Source organism: Ctenopharyngodon idella, chromosome 7, assembly GCF_019924925.1.
Source record: "Ctenopharyngodon idella isolate HZGC_01 chromosome 7, HZGC01, whole genome shotgun sequence".
Lineage (NCBI taxonomy): Eukaryota > Metazoa > Chordata > Actinopteri > Cypriniformes > Xenocyprididae > Ctenopharyngodon > Ctenopharyngodon idella.
This window is the reverse complement of record NC_067226.1, coordinates 26,568,517-26,582,811: the sequence shown is the minus strand read 5'-3', so window position 1 is coordinate 26,582,811 and position 14,295 is coordinate 26,568,517. Positions and strand designations below refer to the sequence as shown.

The 14,295-nt window shown below is 34.2% G+C and overlaps 1 long non-coding RNA gene across 1 annotated transcript; it reads right to left on the bottom strand.

Annotated features, from left to right (window-relative positions):
- Positions 1-9,939: 9,939 nt before the first annotated feature.
- LOC127516062 (uncharacterized) lies at positions 9,940-14,000 on the bottom strand. Its single transcript, XR_007930923.1, has 4 exons — positions 13,878-14,000; positions 13,597-13,673; positions 13,333-13,501; positions 9,940-10,949 (listed from the first exon to the last, which is right to left on the bottom strand). It is a non-coding gene; the product is annotated as an uncharacterized LOC127516062 (long non-coding RNA).
- Between the last annotated feature and the right edge of the window lie 295 nt (positions 14,001-14,295).

Below are 14,295 nucleotides of genomic sequence, written 5' to 3'. Positions count from 1 at the left end.
AAACTTAGTCAAGGTATTTATCTGACAAAATTATTTGACAAAAAAGGAAAGCTACAGCTACAGGTTTTAGAAAAAAGCATACATTGACTGCAACATAATCAATTATTAATATTTTATTGGTCCTCTTTCATTTTTGCATGTGCTCATAATTTCTTTGTATGACAGCTTGGCCAAAAATTATGTTGCACGTTTTGGAATGTTTCATTGTGTTATCACAAATAACAAAAAAATTGACTCCAAGCACAACTACGCAATATGCTTACAAAATCTTTAATACATTTTTAATAATATTTGAATAAAGGGTGAATATGTCAATTTTCCTATGCCGGACGTAACGTTTGGCCACTACTGTATGGCAGTTCATGGTTTCCCAACTGATCTTCAAACCATACCAAAAGCAAGCCACTTTTATGAGAATTTTGGGCTTCCCTGGAGTTGTTGGAGCTGTTGATTTAACTCATGTTCACATCATTGCTTCAACTGTAAATGAGCAGACATATATCAATAGAAAATGATTCCACAGCAACAATACCAATTTGTAATAATTTTGCACAATGCAAAGAATTTTTTAAAAATAAATTGAAATATTAATCTTTCAGTGTCTTAATTAAATGATTGGGGTTGTGCTGCTGTTACTTTACCATTGCAGGCTTACTACTGGCTGATTCAGTGCTTGAGGGTTACCATTTTGGGTTGACTTCATTGTAGTCCTTAGTTTGAAATACCTCAGTAAGCACTTAAGAATCACTCTTAGACTTTGCTGAAAGTTGCTTTTAGCTTCTTTATAAAAGTCTCCCACTTTTAGACAAGTCCTAATTTTACTAAGAATTTTTTGACAAGTCAAAGTTTAAGACTACTCTTAAGGGCATTTCTGAGAAGTTTTATACATATGGGCCCAGGTCTTAAAGGGGTCATGAATTGAGAAATCAAATTTTCCTTGAGCTTTTTACATATAACAGGTCAGAATATACTGTAAGTTTCAGAACTGAAAGCTTCCTAGTACAAAAACTTTTATTTAAATCAAGCCCAGATTACGATTGTTTGTGGAATGTGCCTATTTATTATGTCACAGATCTGCAGAAGAAGATCAATGCCTGCTTCGTTACCACAGTAGGCCCACCTACTGATTCGCGCATGACAAGTCGTAGGTAAATAACAGACGTGACGCTAACACTGGATCTGACATGTAATGATTTGTCAGATGCTCTTTGTCTCATAATTGTTTATTGTCAGTAAATCAAACCAGTGACTCAATGGTCAACTTCACATTGTTTCTCTTAGTAGGATGAAAATAAACTGTTATTTAAACTGTGATTAAATTATATAAAAAAAGCGATCAAACAACCTCCGAAAAGGCATAAGGTCTATATATATTTGTTTACAGTTAATTGTAATGAGTATTTCTGTGTAATTAACTGTGTATGTTGATGATAATGCAAGGGAGACAGAGAGTTTATGGATAATATTTTAATGCTCACTTCTTGCACTGTTTTTTATCAAGCTCTTACAGTGATTTTCTGGAGTGAAAGCGGACACTTCATCTTCTGTGTGAAGTAAAATAAATGTCATAAAACTGTAAAGTTTTGGCCATCATTCAGACAGGGTCCGTTACAACAGGCTTGTACTAATAATGGATAAAAGCAAGATGACAACATTAGTTATATCCGTAATTAAACTTCCATGCAGCATATATTCTCTGGCTCTGTAGGCATTATTGTCCAAATCCGGTTAGGACTGAACACTGTTACTGACAATTTCCGCCCTCTTAGGCCGAGAGCACACACACGTATTATAAACATATTAAAGACAATTTAAAGGGAAAAGTCAGCTGCAGTCAAAACAGGAGCATTTGCAAGGACTGCCTTAATTTGCTCAAAAGCCTTCTGACATTCATCATTTCATGCAAAGTTAACTTTGGCTGAACCTGTCCTTGGCCCACATTTTTCCCCAAATAGGTCAATATGGCCTTTCCAAACTCACATTTGGCTAGTCCAAACAAATAAGAAAAAATGGATTTGGTTTGAAGGTGAGGGTGAAAAAAAAAAAAAAAAGTACAGTTGGGACATTGGAGAACCGAACGCAAACACTTAAGAGTGTGGCATTATAAGAAAATATAATGATAAACTGCACAAAACTCTGTGCTTATGGACTCTAACATGTGCAGGTCTTTGAGCCCATTCTTGTGCATCAGAATATGATGTGGGATGAAGCCCTGGACTACTGCAGACAGAACTACATTGACCTGGTGAGTGTAGTATCTCGGATGATTATGGCATAGGCCCTAAGTAATGCTACATCATTATGGCTGGTCATTGGTTCGGGGTCACTGGTGATGATCTTCAATATAAAGCCTGTTCTGCGGAGGGGGAGCTCCAGTGTCTTGCCAGAAATCTGCAACGTGGAGCTCTAAATAGAAAAAATTATATTTGGAGACTCAAAAATTGTGTGGATAAACTTAAAACGCTATAAATGTATGGAGTTAAAATTGTGCCATAATTAAACAAACAAATCCAGCATTTTGCAGACAAACACGATCTGCTTTGCAAAAGAAAACTCGACTCGCAAACAAACAGAAAGTGATGTGCAAATACAAAGGTCAGTTTGAGTGAAAACGCAGAGGAGTAACAAATATATGTATTGTGTTTTACAAATATAAATAAATGAGCCTACATCATATTTCACAAATAAATACAAACCATCCTACAAATGGCATGTAACCTTTGAACAAACACCAAATCTAGTGCATACAAACGCACACCTGTCTGTTACGATTGTAAGACACTTGCCTTTTTACGAGATCTCTCGGCTTGATTTTCTCACAAATGTGTGCAGGCAGATTTTCTCACAAATGCAGTTGAGCAACTTCCTCTTCCAAAACAGCAGATGACGCTTTGCTATGAGTCAATTTACGCTAGTCTCCCGAGAGAAGCCCTGAAACATGCGTTTATAATAATATATAAGTAAAACTTTGTTTTATAACGCCTTTAAAAGTTGCATCACAAAGCACTTTACAAGAACATACAAATAAAATGGAATAGGGGAAATAAAAGACAGAAACATGTATCAAAACACATTTCAAGACATATATAGGATATATATATATATATATATATATATATATATATATATATATATATATATATATATATATAAATCACATACAGGCTAGCCTGAAAAAAAAAAAAAAAAAATTATTATTTTTTTTTTCAGCTGATGAAAATGAGTGGTGAACAGGTGAGTATGATAATTTCTGATGGATCACGTGACACTGAAGACTGGAGTAATGATGCTGAAAGTTCAGCTTTGATCACAGGAATAAATTACATTTTGAAATATACAACAGAAACCAGTTAATTTAAATTGTAATAATATTTCACAGTATTACTGTTTTTACTGTATTTTTGTATCAAATAAATACAGCCTTGGTGAGATGAAGAGACTATTTTAAAAACATTAAAAAACCTTAATGTTTACAAACTTTTGACCGGTACTGTACATGCAGTGAAGATAATCAATGTAAGCGTTGCCTGAACCAAATTTGTGTCGCTATTATTAATATGTTTAAATGAAAATGAAAAGAGGCAGATTGGTGTTTTATAACATGTTTTGTATAACACGTTGCTGGCAGTTATACATACAGAGATAACCGGAGTAGCCAGAGCGAGCCGAGTGATGTTATCAAGATTGCTGCTGTTGCATTTTGCAGATAATGTAGAATTACCAAACACTGCATACTTGGTATTGAGAAATGCCCAACTCACCTGTTCACCACTCATTTTCGTCAGCTGTAAACTCCTTGTAAACTTATTTTCTATACGTGATTATTTTGTTTAACTATATGTTTTTAAATGTGTTTTGATGTATGTTTCTATCTTTTATTTCCCTTATTCAATTGTATTTTATTTGTATGTTCTTGTAAAGCGCTTTGAGATGCAACTTTAAAAGGCCCTATAAAATAAAGTTCATTATTATTATTATTATTATTATTATTATTATAAACGCATGTTTTGGGGCATGTTTCTGGTATGATGATTTGGCATGTGGCATGGAATGATGGCACTTGGGTGGACCACTCCTGTTTACGAGATCTGAGCCACAAGCAGGCCATTGCAATGCCACATGTCAGTCAAGAGTAAAGAAATAAACCAGAACTGGACCTTATCTGAGCCACAAAATCTTTATATATTATTTATAGAATCATCTTACCATTAACAAGTCTGTTAACAAGCAGACTCACTGAAGGAAAGAAGAGAACAGAAAAAAAGAGACAAACAGAAACACAAGAGCTACAACTGACTTCAGCCACAGTCTTGGATGAAATCAACTGAAGATAAAAGAAGACATTAAATCTCTCTAGATCTCAGCAGAGGAGGATTAAACAACTCCACAAACAGCATTACAGCTTCACATATTACTAACTAGATTGACTTTATTTCTGTCTTTCATCTACGGATGTTCTTATTGAGAATTAACAGGTTTAACGCTCATGTTTGTTTCATTTTAAGTATATTGTTTCAAAATGTTTCTATTTTGGAAAGATAATATTACAAAATATTTCTAACCACAGAAAGATTTCAATACACACAATGTTTTAAATGCATGTCTGTAATCTGTGCGGTCTAAACCACTCCAAGGGTCGCTGGCATGGGAGGCGGGCCCACTAACAAGAACACCAAAGACCGCAGTTTCTAACACAAGTTTACCTGCACAGTTCTCACTAGCTGGTCTCAGTTACAAGTACACCAACTAACTCTACAATTTGATTAGTTTGTCAGACAAAACGGCACATTGAGCATTATGATTGGTCAGATCGCCTGTCATTCCAACTCCCAGCAAAGGGTGAATTGATGGAAAAAAACAGTAAAAAAACGAAACCGACCGTTGTTGAAATCTCGTAACGAAAAAAAAACAAAAAAAACAAAAACTGTCATTGAAATCCTCTAACCAAATAAAACCGACACTGAAAACCAACTGTCATTAAAATCTTGTATCAAAACAAAATCAACCATCATTGAAATGTCATAATGGAACAAAACTGACTGTCTTTGAAATCTCATTAAAAAAAAAAACAAAGAAACAAAACTGACCCTCATCAAATCTCATAACCGAACAAAACAGACTGTCATTGAAGTCTCGTAATGGAACAAAATTGACACTGAAAACCGACCGTCATTGAAATCTCATCACAAAACAAAACCAACAGTTTGAAAAACAACAGTTTTAAATCTCATAATTTAATAAAACTTGTAATGAAACAAAACTGTCTTTGAAATCTTGTAACAGAAGAAAACCAAACGTCATTGAAAACTGACAGTCATTGAAATCTCATAACCGAAAAAAAAAAACACTCACTCAAATCTCGTTAAGGAACAAAACCGACTGTCATTGAGCTCTCGTAATCAAACAAAAGCAACCAAGATCCCGTAACCGAACAAAACCGACCATCTTTGAAATCTCGAAGCAGAACAGAACCAACCGTCATTGAAATCTCATAACAAAACTAAACCATCAACCACTGAGATTTCATCAAGGAACAAAACTGACTGTCATTGAGATCTAGTAAAGAAACATAACCAACCATCATTGAAATTTTGCAATGAAACAAAACCAACTTTGAAATATTGTAAAGGAACAAAACCGACAATCATTGATTGATAATCTTGTGACAAAACAAAACCAACCATCATTTAAATCTCAAAGGAACAAGACCATCCATCATTGAAATCTCATAATAAAACAACACCAAATGTCTTTGAAATCTCGTAACAGACCGACATTGAGATCTCACAATTTAACAAAACTGACCATCATTGAGATCATTTTAAAAATATTGTTAGGTACAAAATTGACTGTCATTGAAATCTTGTAATGGAAATAAATGGCCATTATTGAAACCTCATAGCCCAGCAAAACCGACCGTCATTGAAATCTCATAATGGAATAAAAACAACTATCATAAAAATCTCATAAAAGAACATAACATACCTTATTGAGATCTCGTAACTGAACAAAACTGACTGACAATGAAAACCAACCACATTTCAAAATAAAAAGTTTATCAAAATTTAGTATAAGCATTGTAAATGCAGTAATACAGTATATATACATGCCAAACGCAGAGTCCTCTCCTCTCGCGTCCTCCCCACTGCGCCGCTGGCCGAGGCAATCATCAATGCCATCGATGCTTTTCCCTTTCTAGATGTAATTATCAAAATCAAAACAGTCCATAAACTATAAATCCACAAGAAAACTTCAGTCAAAGCAGCTCGTGCACGTCAACCGGAACTAATCTGAGAGATCAGCCTCCTGACCTTGAAGTGTCAAATTTCTCGGTATCTGAATGGACGGATGGCTTGATTGACATGTCCCCGCAAACGCTGAGTTCCGGGCATGGTTTATATACCATCTACATGTCCTCAGAAAACGTTAGCACGCTTTGATCGATGGTTTGGAGATTGCGTGTTTCTAGGTTCGAGAGTGCATTTCCTGTTCTGCACATCTGCGACAAAACAGTTGATTATTTACGAACGAAAGCTCACAAAAATGTGAAAATGGCCTCGTTTGAAAGAAAATATCCTAAGCTTAAAGATGATATAGAGTTTGTAGCGGTTTGTGGCTGACTAAAGCAGCCTTTATCAAAAGTGCGGGGGTCGATTTCTGTCTTTTTAAAACTGCGGGGGTCCTGACCCCCTGTTCCCCGTGCCAACGGCGCGCCTGAACCCAGCAAAACTGATCGTCATTGAGATCTTGTACATGTAGCTAATATAGCCTATATGCATGTGTGCATTATCACCTCGGTGATGACATCACTGTCAATAATTCACCTTAACAATGATCCCTTATGGCATCAATGCACTTTAGTTATGTTCGTTATTCGTTCTAATGTGTCAGGGGAATGTGCTTAAAACACTAATCAAAGTAATATCATACCTTCTGTTCTCTTCTTTTTAAAGAACGTCAAAATATGTGCTTGAACCGTTCTTCTGATTGTTTTGAACAAGTGTGAAAAAGGACGAAAGCTTGCTTGAATCAGAGCTCTGGCATGACTGTGCACAGCTTGTTACAATACTGAGTTCTGATTGGTCAATTGCTGTTATTTATAGTTTGTTAATTATCATACAGAGAATTTTACAATTTCGTTTACATAATAAGATTTACAAAATATACATAACACTATTAATCTAAAGGGGATGGTAAGGGGGGATGGTGGCTTTACAGAGGGAATGCTTTATATAATTGTTTTCAACAAAGGGGATACCATCCCCTTCAAATCGAGCCCTGAATACGATGATTTACAATAGTCAAATAAATAAATATAAAAAAATATTAAAACAAATCTTAATATTTAATATTAAAATAAATATGAATATCAGTTGAAACTAACCTGCAAAAGCATCCTATTTTTGGCAGCGATTAAAAAGATCTTCTGCTCGTACAGCCACTGAACGATTCTGTACACTTAAACAGACCAAAGATTTTAAAAAACTTTGCAACAACAGTACACGAAAACACTGAAAGTATCATGGCATTACCATAAACCTAGCTTGCTTTAGTGTTGTTTGCATGCACTTTACATATGCAAAACTGTAACGTTGTAATGGGCACACACTGGAACAGAATTTATTTATTCCATAAAGATGTCACCCAGTCCAGTTAAGAAACTGTTAAGTTTATATTTATATGTTTTTATATTTAAAATTGTCATCATCTGGCAACAAATTGCTGAGGACTGCAAAAGTAAATGCAATGTTAATTCCATTGCTTTATTCTAAACATTTCTTTCTTAAAATACTAAAGGAATTGCTAATGGAACCATCAATGAGCCAGAATCAGAGCTAACAAATTGCCTATGATACCCATCCATAGAAAATATTAAATATTATTTAATTTTTTTTTATTATATTAATTCTACTGTTTGGTTGTTATACCCTTCATTTTGTTTGGATGGATCACCTGTTTTTTTTTGTTTGTTTGTTTGTTTTTAGCTTATTTGCAATGATATTTGCAATGATGCATGATTTCTTTAAATATTTGTTACACAAATTCACAAAGGGTGTGACCTTCCGATTGGCCAGTGCCTTACAGCTTTTTTATTGGTCTCTCATGTTTGAAAATTATTTGAGAGTTGTGACAGCATTATCCCTGAGCACACACAAAGGCATTACTGTGTAGATCATCTGTACAGAAATGAAGGCTGCAGTCACTGTGTTCTTTGTTTTGAGTCTCTTTAGGCTGAACTTCAGTTTTAGAAGACACTTTATTGTGACTGAAAAAATGACCTGGAAAGATGCACAGATGTACTGCAGAAAGTACCATGATGACCTGTCCACTGTTAACAAAGAAGAGGCACAACTGCTCTCTAATAATACAGATTTTAATTATCGATTTAACTGGATTGGACTATACATAAGCCCTAACAACCCAGGAGAATGGATTTGGTCTGGAGGTGAGGTGGAAGCAATTGACAACTGGGATAGCGAGCAACCGGATGATCTTGCAGAGTGTGGCGGGCTAAAACAATCCACTTCTAAACTGCACGATTTTCCGTGCTCTCAGATGCAATCATTTTACTGTATGGAGGTTGTTGGCCCAATTTTGGTGCGTCAGAATAAGACGTGGGATGAAGCCCTGGACTACTGCAGAAAAAAATACACAGATCTGGCTAGTCTAAGTTCTGAGTCGATTATGGCAGAGGTGATAAATAATACCATTACATCCCAGACAGCTTATGTGTGGACTGGCCTGCGCTTTATGGCTGGTCATTGGTTCTGGCTCAGTGGTGATGATCTTCAATATAAAGCCTGGTCTGCAGAGGGGGAGCTCCAGTGTCCTCTCAGAAATCTGCGCTGTGGAGCTCTAGATAGAGATAAGAAGGTTTGGAAACCCATAGACTGTGAGGAAAGACATAATTTTCTCTGCTTTAGGAAGCCATAAAAGCACTTAAAATATGTATTCTGATTCGTAAACTTTTACATGCAGCTCGTTATATATGAACTCAATCTTCTGTTTCATTCTGTTAAAAACACATTACTGATTTGAAAACATTTTCTAATCAATCTTTAGTGTTTTGCTTTACAAAATATACTTATGTTCATACATATACTGTGAACAGTTTTAAATCTTACAAATTAGCATTAGAGTCAACATATAGCCATTTTTAGCAATTTGTTAACTCAAATCTTTTCTGGTTGATGAGACATAAATGGTTTAGTTTTATGTACAATGGTTGGTTTATGCATTTAATGTTTTAAAATAGGCTTTGTATAGATATATCTCAAGATAATGGCATAATCATTGTTTTATAAACATGAGTTTAATAGTGAAGGTTCCTTTTGTTAGCATTTTAGCAATGGTTTAATTTGATTTTTACTTCAGAAAATGTCCTGTTTTAATGTATGTGTAACATTTGTAAGAAATGATGATACTCCTGATGCCCTGGTTTTATGATCACTTGAAATTGGTGTGAGATTTTATTTGAGATTCTCGTTCAAACATATCAAGAAGAATTATTTGAAAAGGTGTACTAACACAAGATTATTTCTATGTACACCTAAACTCAAATATTTGTCTACTTTTTTAAATAAAGACTATACATTACTCATCTCAATTGCTTTCTATGTTTTTATGTTTCAGAAATTCCACTCTACATATATTGCAAAATACACAAATGTACAGACAATGTTCAGTATCATAAACATCTCTCTGCTCAAAATATTTAAACTATATAGAAAAATGAGACATCAGAATAAGAACATTATTATTAGTAGCTCTTAGATGCACAAAAAACCTTAGTGCACTAAATATAATAATAATAATAATAATAATAATAATAATAATAATAATATTCTCTTGTTATTAATTCATGTTTCACCAAATAATGAAAATGCTTTCATCATTAACAGACCATAGAAGAATATATTTTGAAGAATGTTTAAACTTTATTGTCCACACAATGAAAGTTGCTGTGGTCCAAAACAACAATGGACCCCACTGACTTTCATTGTGTGGATAAAAAAAAAAAAAAAAAAAAAAATTTTTTTTCAAAATATGTTCTCGTGTTCCACAAAAGGAAAGTCATACAGCTTTAGAATGGCATGAAGGTGAGATAAAAAGTTCATTTTTTTGGATGAACTGTCACATAGATATAGTTTTTATTTAATTTTACAGTGATTATATTGTATATCATATTTAATTACACAGTAGGTCATCCTAACTCAATTGCTTGCCCACATTTTGAAGTAGGCCTATGTCAAGATCTCTTAGTCATGCACAATTTGGAGTTTTTGCATAAACGGATGCTCTGTTTTTCCGTTTCAGCAGATTTGCTTTTGGTAAGCACATGATTTCTTTAAATATATTTGTTACACAAATACTTAAAGAGTGTGATCTTCTGATTGGCCAGTACTCTTATCTACAAAAACACTGGAGGGATGTGATAACTTTATCATTAAATTCACACCAACGTTTCACTGTGTAGATTATCAAATGAAGGCTACAGTCACTGTTCATTTTTGAGTCTGATTTTTTAATTTATTTTTGGTTGGACTACATATATAGATTTGGACTGGAGATAAGGAGGAGGAAATAAGGAGATGGGGAGGAAACACTGTAGAAGTCAGTTCTAAACTGCACAATGATCTGTGCTTTTGGATTCTACCATTTTACCGTATGCAGGTCTTTGAGCCCATTCTGGTGCATCAGAATAAGATGCGGGATGAAGCCCTGGACTACTGCAGACGAAAAACACTGCTGTGATGAGTCTAACCTCCATGATCATTGTCACAGAGGTGATAAATAACAACATAGCTTTCCAGACAGCTTATGTGTGGACTGGCCTGCGCTTTATGTCTGGTCATTGGTTCAGGGTCAGTGGTGATGATCTTCAATATAAAGCCTGGTCTGCGGAGGGGGAGCTTCAGTGTCCTGCCAGAAATCTGCACTATGGAGCTCTGGATAGAGAAGAGAAGGTTTAGAAACACACAGATTGTGAGAAACTCAACATAAAGTGTTTACTACAAACATATATTGCATCTGAACTGCTGTATGCAATATTTCATTATGACATTATGGATCATTATGGTTACATTTCCAACTCAATCTTCCCTTTCATTCCACAGAACAAAATAAATGTACATGACTGTACTAATCAATCATGGACAAATACATTGCTTAACACAATTCACATGTGGTCATACAAATCATATCACTTAAAGTCATTTGCTATTGATTGTTTTGGTATTTGTTACCTGAAATCTAATTCCTGCTTTCTAAGACATATTTAGCAGAAATTTATACTGTATTTATGGTTTTATCTACTGTAAGAACTTGCAAATGTTATCATTAGATGATGTCCTTATATGCATGGTTAATGATACACTTTTGCCATAATTATTATGTAATTGTTTCAAAACACAGAGCAATTATATTAAATTTAATATATTTTATATAATATAAAATATATTTAATTTAATGTTTATTTAGTTTGTTTTTATTTGCATGCAGTATAATGCTTGTTTTTTTGGGTGAAGGGGTACTCCATACAGATCTATTTAATATTTTTATTCAAATACACTTGCTGTATTTAGCACATACTGTAGATCGACAGCAATAGGCCTACTGTCTGCAACACAAACTTAATAATTATAGATAAATAGGTTTCTGTTGACGTGGGTGAGTGCTGAATGATACTTGTTTACTGATGATAATATTTAAAGACTGAATTTGTTAGTTTTATCTGAAAAGTATATTCATAAAAGTGCTACAGTATTCCATTATCACAGTGGCCATATCAGGTAGGCTATGTGAAATCCAGCATCCATTTGATGTAATTGTCAATATTAAAATTATTGACAGGTTGGTTTTAAACTACTTAAAGTATCTTTTGGGGTTTTAAACTCAAACACTTTAGTTTCATTTGCTGGTAACCTTGTGCATTATCACTTCTAGTTTGTGTATATTATGTAGCCTAAATGCTGGCATCTGAAATAAAATTATGTAAGCAATTATGTACCTTATTGCTTTTATAAAACGGTTACCACACAATACAAATATTAAAGCCAAAAAATATGTATCAATGCAACTTTCATGAAGTAAACTGTCACTAAAAGCCTTCCTTCCGCCGGAAAAAATAGTCCCTGACCGTGAACAGCAACAGAAGTTAGACTGAAAAGACTGAACTGTTGTGAACAGGGAACAAGACAAAACTGACAAATGCTTTGACTAGCACTGTCAGTCACGGGAAAACCCCTTAACTGTTAAAAGGACAAGATAATACATCAGACATTTAAACAGATTTTTTATTATGAACATAGGACTGACCTGAAGGACCTGAATGCAGGTATTAAACTCGTTCAATCGATCTCTTTCTCACAATACTCTTCTGCATAATACAGTAAGCTTCAATGAACAATATCAACTGAGAAAAAACAGTTAACGTTGCTAAGAGTGGTTGCTAAGGGTGTTGTGTAGTGATACACAGAACCGCTGATTGAAGCGGTCATAGTGTTTTATCGTGAATAAAACACAGCTATTGACCAAACAGAATCAAGGACAGGAACTAACTGTTTTATAAATATAAATATATAACCAAATATATAGCCTATATATAACCACTTGGTTTATAAATATTGTATGACATTTTTAATGTTTAGTTCCAAAAAAAAAAAAAAAAGAAAAAGAAAGAAAGAAATCTGCCTAGTAATTACACATTAAAAAGTAATTTTACAAATGCATTTAAAAAAAAAAACTTATTAAAAAGTAATTTTACAAATACAAATTTACAAAAACTTACTTTTAGGTGTACATTTTGTAATGTATGCCAGAGCTGCTATAGTGCCTACTTTGGATTTGCAGTTTGCAGGTTTTGCATTTGCATATTGTAATTTGCATTGTGTGTGTGTGTGTGTGTGTGTGTGTGTGTGTGTGTGTGTGTGTGTGTGTGTGTGTGTGTGTGTGTGTGTGTGTGTGTGTGTGTGTGTGTGTGTGTGTGTGTGTGTGTGTGTGTGTGTGTGTGTGTGTGTGTGTGTGTGTGTGTGTGTGTGTGTGTGTGTGTGTGTGTTGTTGGGGGGTATGAACAACTAATCAGATTTGAGAGACAAGTTTACTGAGTTTAGGTTAGGTTAGGATTTTAGATTTAGGTTAGGACTAAATTTTCAGATAGGAATGTTGTTCCAGGATCAACAAAATACGTTGGCAAAATCACGGTGACCCCAGTATATTTGAAGATCCACTTGAATAAATTATAGATGGTAGTATGTTCTGACATGGATAAAGAAAAGCAATGCATTTGTGAAACTACGTCTTTGTCCACAGCTCTAGAACCTGTATAGTCACCTGAAAAATATTAGTTTTCCTCAGTGATGTTTGAGATTTGACATTTAAGGCTGGAATAGACCGTTTCCTTTCTGGTCTTCTCTCCCTGCTCATTCTCTGAGCTCTCTGTTTTTGTGTTGTCTTCGGGGAACTGTAGCATTGTGTAGTTAAGGTCCATACTCTCTCGATCCTGTGAGGGAAAAAAAACATAAATGTGTTTTCTCTATAAATGCATGAAGGTTAGCGCTGAGTAATTAATTAAACAAATTAGATATTATGACATACAAGATTACTACTGGCATCAGACACTGGTGAGTTTGGTTGAGGAGGGACAGACAGAGAATGAAACCTTCTCTGATGTGCTGCAAAAATCAAGAATGGGATAAAATAAAATAATGGTAAAGAAAAACAAGACTGAATTTCTAACACTGATTGAATGAATAGCCACTGCTGAGCCACTCTCTCTCTTTCAAAATAATAATAATATCTATCAAATGTCTACATTAAAAGATTACAATGTTGCTTTTATGCAGCATTTCAGGTAACAAAATTAAAATATACTTCACCAGCACACAGTTCACATTTTCTTCTCCTCAGCCGTTCACATAGAATAATGTTCACCACTCCACTGAAGATCAAAATCAAAATATTGCAGACAAACACCACTTGGAAGAGTGTTGTACATTCTGAATTGCCCAAAATAAATAAATATAAATCATGTTGTTTTTGGAATGCATGAGAATAAATGTATACATATGATCTAATTATCAGTCAGATATGTAGCAAATAACACTAATTCTATTAAAAATACAGAACACTGGCATTTGCTCATTTTTATGTTTCTGTTTGGATGGATCGTTGTATCCTATCATCAAGTTACTTCAGAATATATGTATTGTTATTCCTGTATGTGTGATTATTGTAAATTATCGATATATAAGCTTTATATATATATTTTTTTTAAAATAAATAATAATAATAACA